At 41.0% G+C, this 24,293-nt stretch overlaps 1 protein-coding gene and 1 pseudogene across 3 annotated transcripts in view; both read left to right on the forward strand.

Moving 5' to 3' along the window:
• The window catches only part of SLC35F3 (solute carrier family 35 member F3), a 486,918-nt gene that overhangs the window by 447,047 nt on the left and 15,578 nt on the right, over positions 1 to 24,293 (forward strand). The window lies entirely within an intron of this gene.
• On the forward strand, positions 23,654 to 23,827 carry LOC128597774 (uncharacterized; annotated as a pseudogene).

The raw sequence follows: 24,293 nt of genomic DNA on the forward strand, positions 1-24,293 counted from the left end.
TGTAGTGAGCTATGATTGCACCACTGCACTGCAGCCTGCATGACAGAGTAATACTCTGTCTCTAAAAAGAAGAAAAGAAAAGAAAAAACTCAGGATAAAAAGAGAACCTTTTGTCAGAGCACTACAAAGATAAAATATACTGCCTCAAAAGTAGTGAATTTCAGATTAGTAGAAAAATAACTAATATTTATTAGACGCCAACCGGATGCTGGATTTTCCCACATGCTCAGCTATTTTTACCTTTATAACCACCCTGTAAGATGTGCCTTATCGCCCTATTAGACATACGGAAACAGATTCTTAGAGGTTAAGAAGTCTCTAATAAATGAGAGAGTAAAGATTTAGTTCCCTGTCTGCCCAACACCAAAATCCATGAGCTACCAGGACCGGTTGCCTAAGTCTTCTTAAAGAAGGGTATACGTACTTCCAAAAAAAGTCATTGATAATAATAGCTATGAATACAAGCTCACATTTATTGATCACACTAATCTAAGCACAAAGCAGTTCATTTCATTCACCTGACAACCACATCAGGTGGATATTATCAATATAATTTCACGTGATAAACCTGAGATTCAGAAAGTTTCAGGAACTGACCACATCCGTATTCCACCCTGTCTACATTTCTTAGCTGCCTCTTGCTTTATAAGTGTCAATGAAGAGCCCCTCTAGTGTGAAAGCTTTTGCTCAAGGATGTGAGACTCCAATATCTGAATAGGATCATTCACTTTGACTCTAAGCTTAAATTTCCAACTCCTTCATTTTCTCTACCTTTGGGTTGAAGGAAAATTGCCTTCATATTGAAGTTGGTGGGGGCAGTCGGCTCGGGGTGGGGACCCTGCATCCTTGCTGCCACATGTGGCCTTCTGGATCCTAATTTTACAGAATAAATCCTTTCCATAAAAGGTTTGCATTTAGTCAAGGGGCTGCACTTGGGGATATGGAGGACCACATGTGGCCTTGATGCGGTTGGTTTCCTCATCCCTATAAGATGGTTGAATTCAACCTAGAAGTTTGTGGAACTTTACTTAAATGTTCAAGATATAAACCATTATACATTTAGTACTTTTTGAAAAAAATTCTATGACTCATAATTTAGAGACTTTTTGTTTTGAGTCAGTCTCACTCTGTCACCCTGGGTAGAATGATGTGGCATCATAGCTCAGAGTAACCTCAAACTCCTGAATTCAAGTGATCCTCTTGCCTCAGCCTCCCCAATAGCTGGAACTATTGCACCCACCACAATGGCCAGCTAATTTTTCTATTTTTAGTAGAGACAGGGTCTCACTCTTGCTCAAGCTGGTCTTGAACTCCTGAGCTCAAGCAATCCACCTACCTCGGCCTCCCAGAGTGCTAGGTTTGTAGGTGTGAGGTATGCTCACCTAGGGTTAGAGACTATTAATAGAAATTTCTAAAATGCAGATTAAAGGTGGTGCCTGTGGCTCAACGCCGGCCCCATATGCCAGAGGTGGCAGATCCAGCCCCAGCCAAAAACTGCAAAAAAAAAAAAAAAAAATGCAGATTAATTGCTACTGTGATTTGGTAAAAAATGATAAGGACATTTGTAGTCCATGTCTGTGGGTAGCAGGAGATAAAACTGAAACCTCCTAGCACTTTCCATAAATTAAAGTCTGACCTTTTTTGGAGGCTGAGGATGATAAGGGCAGAGGAGTAATATTTAAGGAGTTTCTACCATATCAGCCACTATGATGGTTGCTTAATTCATATCATCTTATTTAACTTCCACACCGTGGTCCTGCAGGGTATCTATTTAACCGCCTATTTTCCTTATGAGGAAACCAAGAATCCCAAAGAATCTAGAAGATCCTACTGTCAACAAATAAGAGAGGCAGGGCTCACACCCTTGTCTTTCTGGCTTCAAAAATTATTATGCCTGATCCACACTGCCTCCTGATCAAGGCAGGAGGAACCCAAAGCTAAATGATTACTATGGCCTGGATATTACCCATTTCAAATGGGATAGTTTCCGGAGGAATTTATTCGGAAGCTCTGAAGTTTCCCAGTTGCTTAGATAAAGGATACTAAGCACCATACTCCCAATAATACAGTGGAAAAGTGGGGGAAGAGAAAACACATCTGTGACAGGCACAATTCTGCAGGTCAGAGGCAGTGCCTAGAACCATGGAAGGCTAATTAACTGCAATCCAATGATGTCATGGTGCTTGAGCTTCTTTGGGAGATGACCACCCTCCCAGGGATCCTGGGATACACAAGACGTCTTTGTTTCCAAAACTTCCAGACCAACTTGGTATAAGAAACTCTTCTGTCTCCAACCTTCAAACACATGGGAATGCTAAATAAAACTCCACAAGTGTCTAAAGAAAATACACACTATTCTTGAAAGTAAGGAAGGAAAAGTTCCAGGTGCCCAAAATGAAGACCTAACAAAGAAACAAGGCAGCCACAGGGGTATCAGAACTACCTACTTGCCCAGAGGCTGGGCTGAGCCTGGAGGCCTCATGTATCACTGGAATGGGACTATCCCTGTCTATGCAAATCTAGAAATTCATGAACAGCCTTCCCACTTAGGAGAAGCGCCTAAAGGAACTCTGCTCACCAGACCAGGGGTATGGCACACAGATTGTCCAAACATGAAACTGCCCCATGGGAACATCTCTATAATAGCAAATATAGTGTTTTTTTAAGCACATGTAGTATTTAAAAACAAAACAAAGCAAATTCCTACTAAAAGTGACCCCAAAGTCAAACTTATAAACCACAAAGTAAGCCAAACCACCATGCGAGAGAAACTTAGCCAACCACAATAATAGTAGAATTCACATACCAGGAACTACTCAACAAATCAAAAGAACTTTGTTGAAAGTATGTTTTAATTCAAGTAGGTTGGGGCAGAGAAAGGGCAGAGAGGGGAAGGGAGGAATCAGCGAGCTCCCACCTGATGGGCACAGTGTAAAGTCATATGCCACGCCTCCTGAGTGCGGGAGACAACCACCACAGGGACCTTGCCTAACAAATGCGAACACTGTAATCTAATCATTTGTACCCTCATATTAAGCTGAAATTTAAAGAAAAGTATGTTTTAAATTTTGAAAAAAAGAAAATAAAAGGACATTGTACATGAAGGATAAAACTGAAAATTAAGCATTCTAGAAGGGAAAAATGGTTATTATAATTTTTAAAAATAGACAGTAAACCACAGTTGAAAGAGAATCAGTTAACTGAAAGACTAGTTTGAAGAACTCATCCAGAGGAATCCAGAGACATAAAGAAATAGAAAATACAAAAAATAAATAAATAAATGAAGAGACATAAAATGACACAATGCGATGTTAAAAGATAATAAAATATTATAAAAAGTTATAACATTTCTCTAATTGGAGCTCCAAAAGCAGAATGGAGAAGCACTTTTTGGGGGGGGGGGTATAAAATTTTTTTATTAAATCATTGCTATGTACATTAATGCAATCATGGGGTACAATGTGCTGGTTTTATATACAATTTGAAAGAAAGATGGAGACTTTACCTCCTACATGTTAACATGGATGGAGCTGGAACATATTCTTCTTAGCTAAGTATCTCAAGAATGGAAGAAAAAGTATCCAATGTACTCAGCCCTACTATGAAACCAATTTATAGCTTTCATATGAAAGCTATAACTCAATTATAGCCCAAGAAGAAGGGGAGAGGGATGGGAGGGGAGGGGAGAGGATGGGTGGAGGGAGGGTGATTGGTGGGATTACACCTACAGTGCATCTTACAAGGGTACATGTGAAATTTACTAAGTGTAGAATATAAATGTCTTAACAATAAATAAGAGAAGCACTTTTTAAAAAGAATAATAGCGAGAACAAAAATTTCAGAAATAATGCAAGATAGGAGTCTTCAGATTATAAAGCACAGTAGACTTTAAGGGTAAATACAATACGTCCACACTGAGATATATTGTGAGTCTATGCCAGCAAACCTGGAGCTCACCCATATAGGACACAGCCCATAACTCAAGAGAAGGTTAGCCTCTGCATACTTGCAGGAGAGCCTGAAGTGGAAGCAATGGCTTCACTGCCTCATGTCCTAAAGTCAAGTGTCAAGGACAGGACAGTCATCTACAAGGACGAAACTGAGGGTCCTACTCAGCTTTCCTCCCTCACCCTGAACAGACTGCTGCGGCCCTACCCTCTGACGATGAGGGCCTTTATGTTAGAAATGAATAAAACCAACTCAAGCTAGCTTAAACAAGAGGGCATTCCCTGGAAGAATATTGTAGAGGCTGAGAGAGTTGGAGGAGTCAAGCTCCTGGCCTTATGTTGAAATGATCCAGATTCCAGGACATTATAGAACCTGGGGTATGAGGAGGCTACAACCAGAAAGTTGAAAACTTATAGAACTGACATTTTCCTTTTCCCTCCTCTTACTCTTTTGGTTCCCCCTCAAGTCTGCAACTTTCTGTGTACTGACTTGAGTCTCTCTTACTGAAGACTGGATAGCAGGTGGGGATAGGCCACCAATAGATATGACCTTAAACTTCACATTCACCCTTAAAGAATAGGCCCTTCACTAAGAGAGTTGAAAAAGCTGAGAACTGATTACAATGGGTACTGGAGGAGAGGGATTAGGGCCCAGCCTGGGGGCACACACACTCAGACACACACACACACACACTCACACACAGTCTAATCACTGTGGCCAGGAAAGCAGCAGACCCCACCTGCCATTCAACCCAGATTGCTAAAGCAGCTCTTCTCAAATGCTAATATGTACATAGTTCACCAGGGGAACTTATTAAAATACAGATTCTGATCTCAAGGAAGTCTGGGATGGGGCCTGAGACTGCATTCCTAGCAAGCTCCAGGGTGGTGGATGCTCCTGGCTCCCAGAGCTTGCAGGAAGTCAGGGGACAGCAGAAGAAGCAGTTTACCCCAAAGATGGCCTGGGGGAGCCCAGAGCTGCCACTAGAGGTGATTTTGTGATTGGAGAAGCCACCATCATTTGTATTCACCACAATCAAGGTCATCTCGCATTCAAGAAGCAAAACTGAGCACAGTTGGCCTGGTACTTTCCAAATACACTTTAAGGCAAAAGCTAAAAAGCATCAAGAGCTAGTGGAAGTCTTTGAGGTGCAGAAGACAAGAAAGGAGCACAGGCTTCGAGACCGGGGGAGAGTAACAAGGGAATGCGAGCCGAGCGTGGCAGAGGGAGATGCCCAGCGGGCTCAGCTCGGGGAGCCCGTAGCTCACCGCAGTTGGACGGCCTGCCTCTGGGTCTGGCTGCGCGACCAGGGCGTGTGCTTATGTGTCCTGGGGTGCAGTGGAAAGAAACTTGTAGTTCCTGATCCATCTGTCCCTGTAAACACTACTGCAAGTCCCGTCTGCTGCTTTTTGTGCTGAGTGCTTCCAGCCCAGCATGCTGAGAACCACGGGGAATAACCATGTTTGAGGCAGTTGATCCCTTGAAGCTGACCTGAGGACAGCAGGGAGGTCATCTGGCCTCTGATGAGTGGCCCCCTACAGACCTGCCTGGTCTCAATTGGGCTTACATCAAGAAGATTAGGGAAGTTAGGGAAGATTCTGACTCCCCAAATCATGTGGCTCCAGATCGGTTATCCAGAAATGAGGAAAACAATTATGGTGTTGACTAGAGCATCATGAAGGGCTAGAATAAATGTTAGAATCCCACCCATGGGGGCATCACCCCCAAATGGACTAGGAAAGGCCCTGGGGTCCACAATGGGCTGGTTTCATTAGATGCTCAAACGAAAGTGCTACTGCTGTTTGGAGTGGTCCTTGTTTTCATGAACAGAGAAGACGAGCAGTGCAGGTGTCACCTGTCCCCTGCCACCCTCAAACCGGGACCCTCCACAGTGTGTTTTCCCCAAGCCCAGGCCTCTGCTCCAGAGGGTTCTCTCCAGCTTTGAATGTTTAAGCTATTAGGATTTGAATCTCATGTTCATAGCTGTCTGACTAAAAAGGGTCCTGGAGCTGCAGTTGAACTGGTCCTAATTTTCTTTTTTTTGAGACAGAGTCTCACTGTGTCATCCTTGGTGGAGTGCCGTGCCATCACAGCTCACAGCAACCTCAAACTCCTGGGCTTAAGTGATTCTTTTGCCTCAGCCTCCCAAGTAGCTGGGACTACAGGTGCCCACCGCAACACCTGGCTATTTTTTCTTGCAGTTGTCATTGTTTAGCTGGCCCAGGCCAGGTTCAACCCTGCCAGCCCCGTTGTACGTGACTGGTGCCATAACCACTCTGCTATGGGCACCGAGTCTGGTCCTTCTTTTCACCAGAGGAAAAAAAACAAGACCCAAAGACATACACCTAATAAATTTTTAAAATTATAACTCCTAAGGTCCTTATCAGGTTCCCAGAACAGGTGCTTGAACACGATGCTGCCTGCAGACACCATGGGCAGATGACCAGGGGCGGTGGTTTACTTTGCAAACTCTGCTTTTCCTAGAAAACGTAGATGACCTCTCTCACTACAGCCCAAGGTGCACAATAGGAACCACAGCGGGAACTGCCGTAAGAAGGGAATGGGAAGGCCAATCAGGAACAAGCCCCAGGACCCCTGCGCATGACAGGCCCTGAGGTGCAGGCCTGAGCCCAGGAGGGCGGGAATGGAGAGCAGGAACTCGGGGGGACCCAGGACCTCTCTCTAAGCCAGAAGAACGTCCACATGCACAGACATCTTTCTCTCAACTGATTCTGAATCCATGGATCTTGGTTGAGCCTCTGATGAGTTCCTCAAGAGCAAACAACACGTCTCTAGTCCACATCACGTGCATGACCAAAGACTATCCATTTAGACAGTTTCTACAGTCAAATCTAAATTAGTTTTATTCTATTTTTATTATTTTTTTTTAGACAGAGTCTCTGTTACCCTGGGTGAAGTGTTGTGGCATCACGTCTCACAGCAAACTCAAACTCTTGGGTTTAAGCAATCCTCTTGCGTCAGCCTCCCAAGTAGCTGAGATTACAGGTGTGCACCACCATGCCTGGCTAGTTTTTCAATTTTTAGTAGAGCCAGGAGTTTCACTCTTGCTCAGGCTGGTCTCAAACTCTTCAACTCAAGCAATCCACCCACCTCGGCCTCCCCAAATGCTAGGATTACAGATGTGAGCCACTGTGCCCAGCCAAATCTAAATTATTTTTCAAAGGATCTGTCAGTATGTGCCAGGGAAGTCCATCAACCTAAAGAATTCCTTTCTCTTGGCCTGGATAGAGGCAGTCCTGGCTCTGTGTGTGTGAGAGAGAGAAAAACAGAGAGATAGCCACCAAAAAAGAGGAAAATCACCTTCGAAATCAATGCACACAGACACCAGTCTCCCTGGGCTGGCCTTGAAAAGCTTTGCAATGAATAGAAATCATTCTATCCAAAATGGGATATTATAGAATTTGACCCCATCTGTAAGAATTTCTGCCCTTGAAATACAACAAACTTTTATTTCAACATTGATAAAATTGTTCTCCTTAGCAACAACCCTGAATTTTCAATACCTATTGGGGCATCTTTGTTTTTAAGAACAAGAGAACAAAACCCTGTTCGTCTGATGCTGAATTACTCAAGTCTTTCCATCTCTCCTGTTTGAAAGAAGCTGCTTTTTAAAAGCATAAATCTGTTGATAAAGCCAGAGGGAGAGTCCTTGGGATAACTCCCCTGAATGTTTCTTTCGAAAGAGAAATCTATGCCTATGGTTTTAAATAGTTTTAACACGGCTCCCGAAATAGCAAAGAGCATTGCCCACACATCTGCATAATTTGTTGCAGGGAATATACCCTAAATCCTCACATCCATTCCTGCACAATCCAGGGAGGCAGACTTCTTATGCCCAGCACTCCACAGAGGACCCTTCAGCGATCCCTGAGCCTAACCAGCAAAGGAACCTTTGCAAAGGGCTTGGTTTTGTTTCCTCACTCAGCCTCAGCTGGCGGCTGAGTAGGGAGGGGAGGCAGCCACTCGCCTTGTGATAAGGATGTTCCGTTTTACCCGGCACATCAGCCACAATTGGGGTTTCACTAAAATCAGTGCAGAGAGCGAGGAACAGAATCAGGAGTCCCTAGCTCTAGACTCAGCCCCACACCTAACTAGCTGCCCATGACCTTGGGCAGAACATGTCACCTCCATGCCAGAGCTTCCCTACATCTAAAGTAAGGAAATTAGAGCCCTAATGTCCCTGCCAGCACTGACCATTCACAGTTTTAATGTATCTACTTGCTAAACTTTCTGGCAGCATAAATGCACTGACAGTGGTTAAATCTGCCTGAACATCAAATGCTGAATTCTGTTGATTTATTCTCTAATATTTACTGACTGCTGCTTTTGGATCATGCACTATCCTAGATGTGGGAGGGCACAAGGGTGACTTAGACTCAGGCTCCTTCTACTGGAAGAGACAGTTCTGGAAACAGTAATTACCAAGCTCTGCGGAGGTGTGGGGGAGGGGCACAGAGTACTTTGTAGGCAGATTTGCAGGGTGCCTGGGGGGAGCCTGAGGTCGAAAGGAGGCCTTGGAAGAGGACAAAGCTGGTACCTCTTTGAGGAGGACAGTGACAAAAAAGTGTCTCCAAATCTGAAACTCACGGGGGCCTGGCCCAATGCAGAGAAATGTCTCGATTTCCTGGTAAGGCAGATTTTTCGACTCGTGTCCTTGTGGCGGTGAAGTCATTAGGATGAGTTATAGCTCATGCTTCTCTGAGAAAGGCCAAGGACAGCAGACAGTGTTAGCATGAGTGACAGAGGGACTACAACCAGGCTAAAGGTCCTTTGGAATCTCCATAGGACAATTAAACCATGCTGTTTCACTGTTCCTTGATAGCTGGGGGAGAGTATGAAATATGCCATTGGACACTACTTTGCTCCCTTGCAAAGCTTGGACTTTGAAGATTGGCATTCACCTACTGGCTTGTATCCAAATGCCACTGCTCTCACTGTGACAAACGCAGAGAGCTCATGGGTCAGGCAAAGTCTCAACTGTCGGCCTTTTCATTCAAGGATGAGAGCCAAGTTGGGATTGAGAGGGAGGGCTGCTCACCAAGTGTCTTCAGGAAGTCTGATCCGAAGTTTGGAATTTTTCCTGGTCATCCTTTCACACTGTAGAATCCCAGGTCCCTGAAAAGTGGCATGTGGGAATGAGAGAAGGACCAGTTTTGAAATCCTAGTTTCTTCTCTTATTGAACAATTATTAGAAAGTTCTTCTTCAGCTGGGTGCAGTGGCTCACACTTGTAATACCAGCACTGTGGGAGAATTGCTTGAGCTCAGGAGTTTGTGAGTTGCCTGAGCGAGAGTGAGACTCTCTCTCTCAACTCTTAAAAAAAAAAAAAAGAAAGAAAGAAAAAGCCCAGTGAGCTGCAGCCCAGCTGCAGTGAGCACCTGTAATCCCAGCGGCTTCTGGAGGCTGAGGCAGTGAGATGCCCACAGCCCAAGTCTGAGGTTGCAGCGAGCTATGATGCCATTGCCCTCTGCTCAGGGCATAGAGTGAGACTATCTCAAAAAAAAAAAAAAAAGAAGAAGAAGAAGAAGAAAGTTCATCATGGTGAGCTAAATATATTCCTTTCTACCACCGCAAAACCCCAAACAAATAACAACCCACTGGGAAGAAAATGGGACCGGTCAGCAAATGGATGCAGGCACAGATGTGGAGTCTAATTCTGGGACTCTGGTGGGCACCATTGGATCGGGCATTGTCCCACCTTCCCCTCCAGGTCTGAGCCCCAACTTCTTTTGGTGAAGCCAACTAAAGGTTCACATACTCTGCAGTGTCTTGTCTCAGGGATAAAAATGCCACTGGGCCAAGGGTTAGAGAAGCGTATTCCTGGTAGAGCTCTTGACAGCTAGTGAAACTCAAAGCAGACCATTGCTGAAGTGGGAGTTGTGAAAAGGCAACAAAGTAGAAGTGAAAGCCAAGCAGCTATTAATTTCTGGGACCTGTTGAACAAGAGCTGGGTCCTGTGTCCCTCTGTGCAAAGGGACACACTTCACTAAAGCAGAAGGTCAATGCTTTCCTGAGCCACCTGTTGCATTTTGGCTTTAACAACTGTCACTAGAACCCATCTCCAATCTGTTCTTCAACTCTTACCTCCATAGAAAAAGATCACATTTTGTAAGAGATGGTCCTATGGTGTCTTTCTGGTTCAAACAAACAAAGAAACAAACAAAACCAACACACCTTGTGTCTAATCTCATTGGGTTAACTGGACTATAAGCAAATGTCATCAGAGCAGCCTTATTGCACACAGCAGATACTCCAATGAACTACTTAGAATAGGCAAAATGGTTTCAGATATGGAGAGGCTGTTTCAGATAGGGAGAAATGCACAGAAGTTGGGAGGCTTATCTTTCGTAAGTAGCCAGACTGCTTCAGTTTACATTTTAGTACCCACACCGAACACAGAATCCCTTTTCTATGAACCTAGCAAGTTGGCCAGGAGCCCTGTACAGCAGCAACACTCTGGAAGGAGGCATACTCTCTGTACTTCTCAGATAGCCCTGCTGTTTGATTAAGCCTACAGAATAACCAGCTGGTCCCCACACAAAGAACAGATTCTTGTGGAGGAGGCTGTAAAATTCCTAGTTAGCACAACATATGTGCAGTCCGTGCTCCCCAGTGCTCCCTCTCAAAGGCCGTGTAGTCAAGGTGGAACCATTCCTCAGGGGAGAATCTCAGAGACTAGCTTCTTGTACGCTGCAAATGCCCTACACTTATATTTTCTTTTAATCGAATATTTGTCTGCTAATTTGTGGGGAATGAACACAGACAATTTTTTAAAAATATGTGGGCAAAGGACCTGAACAGAAGTTTCTCCAAAAGAAACAAACAAATGGTCAAGAGATACATGAAACGGTGCTTGCTGTCACTAATCATCAGGGCCGGGCAATCAAAACCACAATGAAGTATCACCTCACACCTGTTGGAATCGCCATTATTAAAAAACAAAAGAAAATAGTTGGTGAGGAGAAACCTTTGTACACTGTTGGTTGGAATGGAAATTGGTGCAGCCACTGTGGGAAACAGTATGGAGATTACTCAGAAAATTAAAAATAGAATTACAATAGGATCCAGAAATCTCACTTCTGGTTATATATCTGAAGGAATTGAAATCAGCACAATAAATAGATATATGCACTCCCATGTTACTGCAGCATTATTCACAATACCAAAGACATGGAAGCAACTTAAATGTCCATTGATGGATGAATGGATAAAGTCAGTGTGTATATATTAAATAATATTCCATTAACAAATACTATTAATTCTTTAGAAAGAAGAGAATTCTTCCATTTGGGACAAGACAGATAGGCATGGAGGACATTATGCTAAGTGAATTAAGCCAAACACAAAAGGACAAAAACTTCATAATCCCACTTCTGTGAAGGAATTATATAGTTAAACTTGTAGAAGCAGAGCTGAATTGCGGTTGCCAGAGGTTGTAGGTGAGGGGGAAGAATTAGCCAAGAGTACAAAGTTTCAGGTTTACTACATGAGTAAGTCTGAGATTTCAACTATGTGGCATAGTACCTGTAGTTACCAACACTACACTGTCTACTTAAAAATTCGCTAAGTGGAAAGAAACAGTTAAATGCTTACAAAGTTAATGACATTTTCAGTTGCTATAATAAAATGCAATCTTTTATTTTAAAGATCACAGGCATTAAAATTATCCAGTAAATATGGTACACTTATTTCATCATTAAAAAAAATTTGCTAAGAGGTAATTGAACAACTCAGAAGTGAAAAAACAAATACTGCATGTACTCATTTATAAGAGGTAGCCAAATGACGTACAAATTACGTAATGGGTACCATGTACATTATTTTAGTGATGGATACCCCCAAAGCCCAAAATTCACTACTATGAAATATATCCATGTAATAAAATAGTTCTTATTTCATATACCCTTTACATTTATACCAATAAAAACATTTCCTTAGAAAGTGTATCTTAAGTGTAATTAACCAGAAGTCCCCAACCTACTGGGGCACCAGAGACTAGTTTCATGGAAGACAGTTTTTCCATGGACTAGGGTGGGCTGGTGGGGGGCAGTTTCTGCGGTTTTTGGCCTGGGCCGGGTTTGAACCACCACCTCCGGTATATGGGACCAGCGCCCTACTCCTTTGAGCCACAGGCACCACCCGGGGGCAGTTTCTGGATGATTCAAGTGTATTACATCTCATTATACCTCAGATCATCAGATATTAGATTCTTACAAGGAGTGTAGAACCTAGATCCCTCACATCCACAGTTTATAGTAGGGTTTGCAGTCCTAAAATAATTTAATACCACTGGTGATCTGACAGGAAGCGAAGCTCAGGTGGTGATGCCAGCAATGGGGCATGGCTGTAAATACAGATGAAGCTTCGTTTGCTAGCCTGCCACTCACCTCCTGTTGTGTGGCCCAGTTCCTAGTAGACCACAGACAAGTACCAGTCCTCTGCCCAGGGTTTGGGGACTCCAGTTCTTAACAACAGAAAAGAGACCAGGAGGAAACTTTTGGAGGTGATGAATATGTTGTGGTGTTGATTGTGGAATTGGTTTCATGGATATATACTTATTTCCAAACTTGTCAAGTTGCATACATTAAATATGTACAGGGTTTTGTATGCCAATCATACTCGAATAAAGTGGGGTTTTCTTAAAATATAGATGTGTGACATCTTAGAGAGTGATAGTGCAGGAGACAAAGAAATGAGGAATTAAGTGGCACAGAGGGTGATTGAGATAGTCAAGTTACTGTTTACAGAGGGTGTCTGGAAGTCCTCTCTCACGTCTGGGCAGAGACCTAAAGGGATGAGGGAGAGAACCACATGCCTGTCTTCCCCCAAATTACATTGTTCACTTCAATAACACAGAAAGCCAATGGCAGTTTTTCAGCAAAAGATTGATGTGGTCTGACTTATGTTTAAAAGAGAGAGGCCTAGTGGCTTAGACCAGGAGTTAACAAGTGCCTGAGACATTACTGACACAAGTGTTCCTCAGACACACTTTGATAGACAGTGATCGAGAAAGCTATCTCCCAAACCTGGATATGTGTCAGAATCTATCACAATCTCCTAATCATCTTTTAAAATATATAAATCCTAAAACAAAAATCTCTGGATGGGACCCAGAAATGATCAGTTTGCTACTATTCTAATTTGTTTATTATCACCTACCCAAGGTTATTGCAGAACCCTTTGAGCTGCTATACTTTAGCTGCATAAACAAAGAAGACAACTCTAAGACAGAGTAAATCAAACTAATCTTCTCTCTAAGAACAATTATATAAGTTGTAAAAAGACTTTTAAAAAGTTGTTTGAGGACATTAAAGAGCAACAATAGAGTCAGTACTTAAAATAACAATACCCTAGAGTAAAGGAGAACATGTGAGGGCAGCCTTACACTTGCTGATGCGTTGTGCCCTTGCAGAATTTTCTAGCTTTGAATGGATCATATAAGCCAAACAGAAATCATCAGCATAGAGTTTATGGTACTCACTGGTCTGGTAATCTCCATGAGAATGGCCCACATTACAGAGTCTCAAGGCTGCAGATGCTGGTGTGGACATGGAGAGAAGGGAACACTTCTACACTGCTGGTGGGATTACAAACTAATACAGCCTCTATGGAAAGAAGTATGGAGAATCCTCAAAGAGCTAAAAGTAAACCTTCCATTTGAGCCTACAATCCCGTTACTAGGTATCTACCCAGGAAAAAAAATTATTTTATCATAAGGACATTTGCACTAGAATGTTCATCACAGCTCAGTTTGCAATTGCCAAGATGTTGAATCAACCCAAGTGCTCATCAACCATGAATAGATTAATAAACTGTGGTATGTATACCATGGAATACTATTTAGCCATAAAAAGTGGATATTTAACATCTTTTTTATTTATCTGGAGTTAAGAAACATTCTTCTTAGTAAAGTATCACAGGAATGGAAAAGCAAGTATCCAATGTATGCAATAGTAATATGAAACCAATAAATAAATAATTACGCCCCACAAAAGAGAGAAACAAAATTAAATTCAAGTGAGGGAGAAAGAAATGGAGAGGGGAGGAGGGAGGAGAATTGATGTGCCTACTTAATGGGCACAATGTAAGGATATACGTCACACACCACCGGGTGAAGGCCTCAAATACAACTTGAACTTTACCTAACAAATGCAAACAATGTAGCCTAACCATTTGTACCCTCATATTAATTTAAAATAAAGTAAAATAAGGCAGAGGTAAATGATACATTAGAAATAAGAATTTACAACTAACTGACTTTTCAACAACAAAAAAAAAACTGGAAGCCAGAAGATAATGGAAGTTTATCTTCAAAGGACAGAAAGAAAATGTCTGCCAACCTGTAATCTAAGGTCAGTGAAAAGGCCCTTTAAAAAGCAAAGATGTATTCATCAGCTTGATACAGTGGCTCTTTCTTGTAATTCTAGCACTCTAGGAGTCCAAGACAGAAGGATCCCTTGAGCTCGGGAGTTCAAGACCAGCCTGAGCAAGAGCAAAACCTGTCTCTACTAAAAATAGAAAAACTATTCCTAGTACATGGGTTAGGACCAATAAGTGTTTGTTAAATAAATGTTTCCATATAAAGTCCTAAAAAAAAAAAAAATAGAAAAGCTAGTCAGAAAAAAAAATAGAAAAACTAGTTAGATGTTATGCCAGGCACCTGTATTCCCAGCTACTTGGGAGGCCAAGGTAGGAGGATCGCTTGAGCCCAGGAGCTTGAGGTTGCTGTGAGCTGGGCTGATGCCATGGCACTCCAGCCTGGGCAATAGAGTGAGACTTTGTCTAAAATAAATAAACAAACATTCATGAAAACAGACTGAGACTAGAGGAAATATTAAATGGCCTATTCAGGGGTGGTGCCTGTGGTTCAGTGGGTAAAGGTGCCGGCCCCATATACTGAGGGTGGCAAGTTCAAACCCAGCCCTGGCCAAACTGCAACAAAAAATAGCCAGGTGTTGTGGTGGGTGCCTGTAGTCCCAGCTACGTGGGAGGCTGAGGCAAGAGATTTTTCTTAAACCCAAGAGCTGGAGGTTGCCGTGACCTGTGATGTCACAGCACTCTACCGAGGACAACAAAGTGAGACTCTGTCTCAAAAACACAAACAAAAAAAAGGCCTATTCAGGCAGAAGGAATGACTAAAATGGGAGTACAACAGTTTAAGAAGGAATAGTGAGCTTTAAAAAGTTAAATATAAATGAGCACTGAAAATAGTGATAATAGCGTATCACGTGGGAGGGGCTCTTCCACAAATGGAACTTTACCCTGGAATTGAAGACATTGTAACATAAATATTGTACCCTCATATTAATTTCAATAAAGTTTAAAAAAAATAACATGTCAAGGGGTTATAAATAAGTTGAATAAAAATTCATGAAAATAATAGCCCAAAATATGATAAGGCGGTGTTGGATAGAATTAAAGTGTTGTAAGGTCCTTGCATCATCTAAGAAATAATAAAATTAACAATTAAGTATATGCTAAAAAGTCAAGAATACATATTATAATATTTATCACTGGGAGAATAATAAAAGAATGTACTTCTAACAAGCTAATGTAGAGAAGATGGAATCATTTTTAATTTTGATAAGCCCCCAAAAGGCAAAAAAAAAAAAAACAAGCAAAAAAGAATTAAAAAACTGATGGTGCAAATATAATAGAAAAGATATATGATAGAATTAAACCCAAATATTGCAGTAGTTACATTAAATATAAATGAATTAATTTTTAATTAAAAGATTAATGAGAGTATAACTTGATACAACTACTTTGGAAGCCATTTTGCACTATTTTCTAAGCTGAACATACACATACTTTCTGATCTTGCATTTCCACTTTTTGGAATATACCCAAAATAAATATGTACAAAAGCTATATTTAAGAATGCTTCTAGCAGCAATGTTCATAATGCAAGCCTCTCAATGTTCATCATCTATAGAATGGGTGAATAAATTGTGTTATGAAGTTAGATAATATATGGCAAGTAAATTACTAATACCTAAAATGGCACTGATGAATCTTTCAAACTTAACATTAAGTGAAAGAAACCAAGCATAAAAGAGTATATAATGTATGATTTCATCCTTTATAAAGGAAAAAATTAACTGTGGAGATAAAATTCAGCATTATGGTTATATTTTGAGAGATAGGTAATGACTAGAGAGGGCATGAGAGAAAGTTCCAGATTATTGGTATATTCTATATCTTAATAGAGATGGTGTTACATGTATAATTTCATTTTACAAAAAAAAGTTCACCTTAATCTCTGTACATTTAAAGAAATATAAGTTATACTAGACTCCAATTTTTTAAGTTTTTCTACAAAGAAAAGAAAACACAATAATTCCATTTACAAGAGCATCAAAAATAACAATACATAGAAGTAAATTTAATTAAGAAGATGAAAGATCTGCATATTGAAAATTTCAAAACATTGCTGAAAGAAATTTTAAAAGACACAAACAAACAGAAAGACATCCAATGTTTATGGGTGGATTGAAAGACTTAAACTTGTTACCCAAGGCAATATAGAGATTTAATACAATCCCTATCAAAATCCCAATAGTATTTTTTTCAAAAATAGAAAAATCCATTCTAAAATTCATATGGGAATCTCAAGAGACTCCAAATAGCCAAAGCAATCTTGAAAAAGAAGAGCAAATTGGAGAGCTCACACTTTCTGATTTCAAAATACCACAAATGTACAGTAATTGAAACAGTCTGATACTGGCATGACATTGGACATGTAGATCAAAAAAGTAAAATAGAGACCCAGAAATAGATATTCACAGATATGGTCAAATGATTTTCAAAAGGGGTGCTAAGATCATTCAGTGAGGAAAGGACAGTCTTTTCCACAAATGTTGGAACTGGATATCTGCATGTAAAGAATGAATATGGAGCTTTGCCTTACATAATATACAAAAATTAACTCAAAATAGAACACAGATTTAAACCTCAGAGCTGATACTTTAAAACTCTTAGATAAAAACATGGGAAACCTGGCTCTGTGCCCATAGCTCAGTGCTTAGGGCGTCAGCCACATGCACAGGGGCTGGTGGGTTCAGCCTGGGCCTGCTAAGCAACAATGGCAACAACAACAACAAAATAGCCAGGCATTGTGGAAGATGCCTGTAGTCCTAGCTACTTGGGAAACTGAGGCAAGAGAGAATTGCTTAAGCCCAAGAGTTATGGAGGGTAACATCATGAGACTCCGTCTCAAAAAAAAAGAGGAAAACTTCATGACAATTGTATTTGGCAATATTTTCTTATATATGACACCAAAAGCGTAGGCAAAATTAAAAATACATAAAATAAATTACATCAAAATTTAAAACTTTTGTGTATCAAAGGACACAATCAACATAGCGAAAAGGCAACCTATGGAAAGGGAGAAAATATTTTCAAGTCATATATCTGATAAGGGTTAATATACAAAATATATAAAGAACCTTACAACTCAACAAGAACAATAAAAACTCTTTTAAACTAGGCAAGAACTTGAATAGACATTTCTCCAAAAAAGTTATACAAATGGCCACTAAGAATATAAAAAGATGGCCAACATCTCTAATGATTAGGGAAATCTAAATAAAAACCACAATGAGATATTCACACCCGTTATGATAACTGTAAAAAAAAAAAAACAATTAAATAGGGTGGTGCCTAGGGCTCAAAGGGGTAGGGCGCCAGCCCCATATGCTGGAGGTGGCAGATTCAAACCCAGCCCCAGCCAAAAACTGCAAAAAAAAAAAAATCATAAAAAAAACCATTAAATAACAAGTGTTGGTGAAGATGTGGAGGAATGAGAAGCTTTGTACACTATTGGTGGAATGTAAAATAGTGTAGCTGTCATGGAAAATGGTATGGCAGTTTCTAAAATAATTAAAAATAGAATTATCATATGATTTAGCAATTATACTTTTGGATATATATACAAAAGAATTGAAAGCAGGCTCTCAAGGTTTGTAAATCCATGTTCATAGCAGCATTATTTGCAGTAGCCAAGAGGTGGAAGCAACTCAAGTATCCACTGATGGATAAATAGCTTTAAAAAATGAGATATACTCATACCATGATATATTATTCATCCTTAAAAAGGAATGAAATTCTGACACATGATATAGCGTAGATGCACCTTGAAGACATTATGCTGAGTGAAATAAGTCAGCCACATAAGAATGAATACTGTATAATTCTCCTGACATGATGTAACCAGAGCAGCCAAATTCACAGAACCCAAAGTAGAGTGGTATTTGCCAGAGACTGGCGAGAAGGAGGAATGGCGCGTTGTTATTTAATGAGTACAGAGTTTTAGTTTTGCAAGAGGAAAAGTTCTAGAGATTGGCTGCAAATCAAAGTGAATATACTTAACACTACTGAACTATATATTAGAAATGGTTAAGATAGTAAATTTTATGTTAATATATATGCTACCACAATTTAAAATTTACAATAATTTCTTAAAAGAAAGAAAACAGAGATTGAAAGGGAGCCTGAGTCTTTAGATTCCACCTTGGCTTCACATGAGAATTGTCTGAAATTTTTTTTAATACAGCACAGCCACATTTTAATGCAAATTTACAGTAACAAAATATGACTAATGTTTCATTTATGTATAAAATTCCAAATAATGAGACGCCTCCAAGATTTTAAAAGCTAAACAAGAATCACAATATCAATCCTGGGAAGCCAAGTGAACTATAAATGCCAGGTGGTAGTGTCAACATTAGCTGGCAGACAGAAACCAGCGCTACTGTGTGAAAACTCATCAAGATTTATAAATTTTGAACCATGGCATGCTTTCAAGAATGCGTCCTTCGTGTAAACTGCACCATTCTCTACAACATCCTAGGCCCTTCGTTGGACAATCTGATTGAATATGTCTAGGGTTGAATCTAAGAAATAGTATTTTTTTTAACTTCCCTGGGATTTTTAAGATTGATGATCTAGCCTTCGCTTTTTGAGAACCACTGGTCCTCCATAAATGACTAAGTGTGTGTATTCTGTAAAAAATTACTTATAAGCACATATTATGTTCTAGGCTCTGAGGATGTTAAGATGACACAAGGTATAACAACCACGTGGAGCTTATGTTTCAGTGAAGAAGTCAGACGATTAAACAATTACAAGAAAGTGTGATTACAAGAAGGGCCCTGTATGCCAGGGCAAGGAGGCCAAGGCATAGCAGGCACTTCACTGAAGAGATATATGAGCCGATACCCAATGGATAGGAAGAATCAACCACAGAGCTTGGCCATTATCCTAAGGGAATGAGGTGGAAAAGGAGGATGTGAGTGTAGCATGGAGAATGGAACGGCCTGGGTTAGAGGAGAGACAACAGCAGAGAGAGAAGCTTGGCTGGAGTCCAGAGGCAGTAGTCCATGTAAGAGAGGGTAAAGGCATGGGCCAAGACAGCGGCCATGGGAATGAAATAATATGTAGGAGAAATAATCGACAGGCCTTGGTGATGAATTAGACATGAAGAAGAAAGGGGGAAACTAAGAATAATTCCCAGGTATTTGGCGTCAGTAAAAGGATGAGTTATGGTACCATATAGGGGTTGAGATGGGAGATACACTGAGTTTTATGAGGAAGGCTGAATTCAAGATGTCTAGGGATGTTGACTCTTGACCAAAGACTCGTAAGCTGGGCTTTGAAACTGTGACAGTAGATCACATTGCTTAGTCACTGTTTACAGCGAGGAAGAAGAGAACTAGGAGAGAATCTTAAGAAAATACTAAAGTGTTATGGAGGAGGCAGGGAGGGTGGGGAGAGGTCAGGGGAAACCTAGGGGAGTGTGGTGACCTGGAAGCTCACAGAATGTTTCAGGGAGGAACAGTCAACAGTGCCAGAGGCTTCCAGGAGATGACCACTGAAAAGCACCTATGGGAATTAGTGACCACAAGGACTTGAGCGATTGGTCTGGGGGTCTGGGTGAATGGAGGGAGCAGACACTGGACTAAAGTAGCTGGAGAGTGAGAGAGTCGAGGTCGTGGAGAACCTAAATTCAGATGGCTATTCTGTAAAGTTTGGCTGCAAGGAAGTGAGAAGAGAAGCATGGGTGGATGAGAGGCTTGCTTTTGTTGGGGAGTATGTTGAGGCTGGAGATGCTGAGTCATCTTTCAGTGGTGATGCAAAGGATTCAGACGAAAGAGGGCGTCGGTGGGAGTGTTCACGGAGGAACAGCTGCAGGCTGCAGGCCCTGCTCCACTGCTAACATCTTTTTGAATTTGCACAGGTCTTTTCATCTGTCTGGGCTGCAGCTTCTTTCCCTGTGAATTGGGGGGCTACTCCCACCCTGTGGTTATCAAGCTCCTTAGAGCTTCCAAATCTCAGCTTCAACCACGGCGACTGACCTCTCTTTTACGTGTTTTTAATTAATTCTTATTTGTAGCAATTGAATGCACATACATACGTTGGAAAAATGAAATGGTAGTAAAAGGATCCTGGGAGAAAGTGGCACCCCCTTCCTGCTCCACATCTGCCTACTCTCAGCCACCCTCAGTTTGTACAGATATTTTCCCCTGGTGTTTATGCTAATTTAGCTAAATTAAATTCTTGTCTTTGTGTTTCTTAAATAAACGTCCTCTGATTTCTGTCTTACACCAGGCCCTCTTCTCCTGATTCTGTTCCCTCCAGCATGACGACATCCCAATTTTCTGTTAACAGGGTTCATGTTATAATAAGTATGCGCGTGTTGTTAACAGACTCTGTCTTCTTTTTTTTTTTTTTTTGTAGAGACAGAGTCTCACTGTACCGCCCTCGGGTAGAGTGCAGTGGTGTCACACGGCTCATAGCAACCTCTAACTCTTGGGCTTACGCGATTCTCTTGCCTCAGCCTCCCGAGCAGCTGGGACTACAGGCGCCCGCCACAACACCCGGCTATTTTTTTGTTGCAGTTTGGCTGGGGCTGGGTTTGAACCCGCCACCCTCGGCATATGGGGCCGGCGCCCTACTCACTGAGCCACAGGCGCCGCCCTCTGTCTTCTTTTATGAACAACCGGTTATCTTTCCTGCCGACAATACTTGCCTCTTTTGTTTCATTCCCTTTGATTTCCACATAATGATTGTTGTCTTTTTCTAAATGTTCCACCATCCCAACAAACTATCAGTATTTTGCCCGTTCTTTCTTAATCACAAGACTCCCCTAGACACGGCCCTCCCAGAGCCTTCTGCTGCCCCTGGTCTTCCAGTGCTGGTCTCCGCTCTTGCCGTGTTGGAGTGTGCCTGCTTCCAGTGCCACGCGGCCCTCCTCCTTGTTTACACTCCGGCTTTGGTGCAACCTGTCCTTCAGTGGCTGGACAGGCAATGCTGTCCAGCACTGCCTAACCGAAAATGTCTTTATTCTACCCTCACAATGAATGATATAGTTGGATGGTGATAGAATTCTGGCTGGGAAAAAATTTTTCCTTCAAAAACGGTAAGGCATTGTGCCATAATTTTATTCCTGTTTCGGGGTGTCTGGTGATGCTTTGATTTCCTATTCTTTGCTATGTTTGTTTTTGTTTGTTTGTTTCCCCTGGAAGATTTTAGAGCTTATCTGTACCCTTCTATCACAAGCGTGTGCCTTGCTGTGCTTCTCTCCAAACTCATTCTTCACTCATTTTGCTTGGTGCTTGGTGGAGCTTTGCATTGTGAAGACTCACATCTTCCAGTTCTAAAAAACCTCCTTGAATTATTTATTTATCATTTCTTCCACTTCATTTTTTCTTCTGTCTCTTTCTGGAGCTTCTTTTAATTCTATATTGGACTTTCTGATTTGATCTTCTGAGTTTATCTTCTTTCTCTTTTATGAGAGTTATTTTGACCTTACATTCCAACTACTATTTTGACCTTACATTCCACTACTTTTTAAAATGTGGTTATATCCTATCTTAAATCTCCAACATTTTTTCCTTTTTTCTAGCCATTAGTTTGTTTTTTTTTTTTTTTCCCATGGGTATAATTTCTTCTCTTGTCTCTGTAAGGATACTCCTCTCTCTCGCTCACACACACAAGCAAACATCTGTATAAATTCTCCCTATCCTCCTAGGTTTAGCTCAAAATTTACATCTTGTATGAGGCCTATACAATCAGTCCATCTCTCTCTCTCCAGTGGACATTAATACTCTGGCATTTATTATATTCCAAGCCATCTAACATATGATTATACTTATGCTTGTGCTAATTCCTATTGAGGGATCAGTCTTATCTCTCCAATTTTACCACAGTCTTCTTAAGAGCAGGGACTACTCTTGGAAATTAAGCTACTTTTTCAAAATTGAATGGAAAAATTGGAATATGAAGTCAAGATAATTTCCCACAAAATGAAAGAGAAAAAGAGAGTCAAGGGGGAAAAAAGATAAAACTAGAAGATCAAATCAGAAGGTCTGATATTGAACTAAAAGAAGTTCCAGAAAGAAAAAAGAGAAAACAACAAAGTGGAGAAAAATTGCAAAAAAATAAATTAATTAATTGATAATAATAAGTTAAGGCAGTTTCCTCATTTTAAAAAAGCTTACTTAGCTTTAAAACTTGATTTTTTTCTCTATCAGCCACAATTTCTTGTCTAGAATTCAGTACAACAAATGCTAAACAAGTGTTTGTTGACTTGAATTAAATGAAAGCTATCTTTAACCCACCAAGACAGGCCATCCCCACTCTGATTCTTTATAGACTACCAAGAATCATAAGTATTTGTCAAATAACATAAGGGCAGAACTTACAGATTTTTACAATTTTTCTATCTTTTGCCATATATCTTTTCATGCATAATTCAATAGCGGTATTTCAGTGCTTGTTTTTATTGAGTCTTCCTTGAAGCTTAACCACTTAGATTTCATAGAAAAAATAACTTTCTTTTCTTGCTCATATTTCATTAGTTTATGAAATATTTAATTGAATTATGTAATTGAAATAACTAGAAGCAATTGGCACAGGCAGGATTAGAAACAAACACATCTAAATCTTGGTTGGCATATACCTTAATTGGTGGGAAATGATGGCTTGGGTGTGCCGTACGGTAACTTCCAGCCTTGAGCCTTTAGTGAACGTAAAGAATGGGCATGGGCATCAGTGAACGTAAAGAATGAGGGCGTTATGGGCACAGGCGAAACCTACTAAATGCAAATACAAATGTCTACATATAATAACTAAGAAAATGCCATGAAGGCTACGTTGAACAGTTTGATGAGAATATTTCGGATTGTATATGAAACTAGCACATTGTACCCCTTGATTGCACTAATGTACACAGGTATGATTTAACAATAAAAAAATTAAAAAATTAAAAAATTTTAAAAAAGAATGAGGGCATTAGTCTACCCAGTCAGGTCAGTGGAAGCGAGCAGAGAAAGCATTTACTGTACTCTGTCCATACGCCAAGAAGAAAGAGGTTCGTGTCCATCATATTTCTTGCAATCAAGGGCACATATGGGCAAGCCAGCTGACGCAGGTAGGGTACAGTCTTTGGTCGTAAAACAACACAAGCTCTCTGGCCCAGGGAGCCAATCATCTTGGTCTCAAGATCCACCAGCCTCAGCTGTGATCCTCTGGCCATAAGTCGTGAAAGAGCCAATAGACTCTGCCAGGATGTTCTGCCACTTCCCTCCCCATTTCCGGCAACCTGGGCCATCAATATTAAGCGCAGTCCTGCCACACCCCTTCTATAACCAGCAGGCTTGGAAGGAGTCAGAGGCAGATTTTCAAGCTGTGTGCAGTGGCAGTATCGTAGCCAATGAGGTTCATCTGAGGCACAGTTAGTGCTAATTGAAAACTTCTCAAATGTAGATTTTCCGAGAGGAAGTAAGCTGTCTGGTTAGTTTAGACAGTCCCTTCCACAACATGAATCATTTTCTAGCCTTTTGGTCATACTCAAGGGATCAGCATCACTTTATAGCCACCATAAGCACAAAAATGAAGGAAGGCGTCCTTCATAGTCACTGTCCCTGAGAGAATGAAGACTATTCTACAAACAGGGCTTGAGCAAACAGCACAGGAAATACAGCTGAGACGATGTATGAAAATTACACAGCAGGGCAGCGCCTGTGGCTCTAAGGGGTAGGGCTCCGGCCCCATATACCAGAGGTGGCGGGTTTAAACCCGCCCCAGCAAAAAACTGCAAAAAAAAAAGAAAGAAAATTACACAGAAACCAGAAATATCAGCCTACCTGTTAGACCCTGTTAGAGCTGCATCTGTATAAACCCCAAATGCGATCAATTTAGTTGAGTCAGTTTCATGGCAAACTTCAGTGATTTGAATGTTTTACCCTGTGTGGGTTTATTTAGAAGCAACGTAGGACTCTGAGCACAGTGAAAAGTAGCAAAACAGTGTTTCTCCTCTACCCA

This window comes from Nycticebus coucang, chromosome 10, assembly GCF_027406575.1.
Source record: "Nycticebus coucang isolate mNycCou1 chromosome 10, mNycCou1.pri, whole genome shotgun sequence".
Classification (NCBI taxonomy): domain Eukaryota; kingdom Metazoa; phylum Chordata; class Mammalia; order Primates; family Lorisidae; genus Nycticebus; species Nycticebus coucang.